Source organism: Oratosquilla oratoria, chromosome 12 (assembly GCF_046742065.1).
Source record: "Oratosquilla oratoria isolate Oo_2021 chromosome 12, ASM4674206v1, whole genome shotgun sequence".
Taxonomy (NCBI): domain Eukaryota; kingdom Metazoa; phylum Arthropoda; class Malacostraca; order Stomatopoda; family Squillidae; genus Oratosquilla; species Oratosquilla oratoria.
Genome location: NC_134788.1, coordinates 27,339,092 through 27,341,591, shown reverse-complemented (window position 1 = coordinate 27,341,591; position 2,500 = coordinate 27,339,092).

The window sequence follows — 2,500 nt, the reverse complement described above, 5'->3', positions numbered from 1 at the left end:
TTATCAAAAACAAAGTAGAAGCAAAGTGAAAGTAAGACAGTTTAAGATGTGGATCGAGAAATGAAAGTAGAGAAGAAGAAATGTACCTCATTGCGCCGGGAAAAAATAGCTAAGACTTCAAAAAGAGATGTAGGGTACAGGAAATCATAGCTGCGGGGACTAGAAAGGACTCCAATATTCTCAGGAACATCACAGCCTATAAAAGGGACCACAAAAAAAGAAAAAAAAAAAATGGGAGGGAAATGTTGGAAGAACGTGGCTCACGGGCGCGTACACACACACACACACACACACACACACACACACACACACACACACACACACACACACACACACACACACACACACACACACACACACATACATATATACATATATACATACATACATACCTACATACATACATGCATACATACATACATGCATACATACATATATACATACATACATACACACATGCATACATACATACATACACACATGCATACATACATACATACACACATGCATACATACATACATACATACACACATACTGAATATATACATGTCAGGTATGTTTTAAGACATACTAATGAATAACCTTCTCTACTGAAAATGTTTTTTTACATTTGATTTACACATTCTCTATCAGCCTAAATTTATAATTACAAATGTAGAAAAGGGGTTACGTCACCATAATGAGCTAGTACATAGATAGATAGATAAGTCTGCCATTTGACCTAACGTCAGGAACTCCCTGCGTCAGAAGGCTGGAACGGTGACCCCTACCTACAGAGAGGACTTTGGCATCTAATGATCATCCATACACTTGATCCAATTTGGTGGCAGGGTTCGAACTGCCGTCACCTCGGCCCCCGACGCAAGTAGCGACGCTCTAAACCGCTCGAACACATTAATAGGGAAGTACATGAAAAGTTAGATAAACAGAGCAATTTGGGTGGGGGAAGGGAAGGGGGGTCTATACTTATCACTTCTGTCTTTGAGGACAGCGCCGCGCTGCGCAGCGCCGCCGGGGACAGGGAGGGGAGGGGAGGGGAGGGACTCCGTTTTGAGAGGAGGGGAAGAAAGCGGCGGAAGTCAGAACTGGAGGCGGCAGAAAGGGAGCAAAATGAGGCTCGCAAATTGCGACATCAGACTTGGAAAGGGAGAGAAACGAAGGAAAAATAAAAAAGAGAGTGAGACAGAGAGAGAGAAAGAGCGAACGAGCGAGCGAGAGAGAGGGAGAGAGAGAGAGAGAGAGAGAATTCAAAAGAATTGCTTATATATCACGATCTCAACGCAAAGAGGAGAAATAAGGAGAGAAAGGTTAATTAAAGGAAAATTTGACAATGAACTGAATGACGCCTACAGTTGCCTCAGCAGCGAAAGTCAGACGCTGAGAAGCTGAAGCAGCAATAATAAGCTTATTATTATGTGTTGTTTGTTCAAGAATGTCGATTCCCGGAAAATGTTAAGAATAGGGTTTTTGGTACGACTAACAATATGTGAAGTCTCAATGGATTTGTAAAGATTTTGACAAGCGGTAGCCTCTTAATAACAATAACCGTGTTTTCTCACGATTCTATTCTACCTGGTAAAATTCAATTTCCACAATTAAAATCTTCACCATTCTTCTTTGGAAGCTTAGATTTAATCAAAGATTACGCCTTAGTGTTGGAGAGAATAAATTGTGAAAGTACTAAAAGGATCATAACGTGTATTTTGGTATACATATATGTATATACAGTGTATATATATATATATATATACAGTATATATATATATGTATATACAGTATATAGATATATGTATATACAGTATATATATATATATATATATATATATATGTATATATATATATACATATATATATATGTATATATATATATATATATATATATATATATACATATGTATATATATATATATACATATGTATATATATATATATATACATATGTATGTATATATATACACATGTATATATATATATATATATATATATATATATACATATACAAAGGATTACAAAGGATTACAAAGGCGGAGCATGCCGACAGGAGACCTTTTGATCCATATCTAGGTCGGATGCAAAAAAAAAAAAATCATATTAGTAATAAAATAATAAATAAAAACTATAATAATGTAAATAACAAATAAAATACATAAATAAATGCATAGGTATAGTTAAAATGATAAACAAACAGGTAAATAGTAAATAATAAATTAACATATAACTAATAATAAATGAAAATCAGACAGACTAATGATAACAAAACAAAAACAAATAATATAAGATAAATTATAATCATTACAGCATCTTACTTAAGTATTTATCTAAATGATTCTTAAAGCTTTGAACTGAACTACATTGCACTACCTGTGCAGGAAGTTTATTTCATTCATTAACTACACGGTTGGCAAAGTTGTTTCTACCTACTTCCAAATTGAATCTATTTCCGGACAGTTTGAGACCATTGTTTCTTGTCTGATTCTCATTCAATGTGAAAATTTTGTC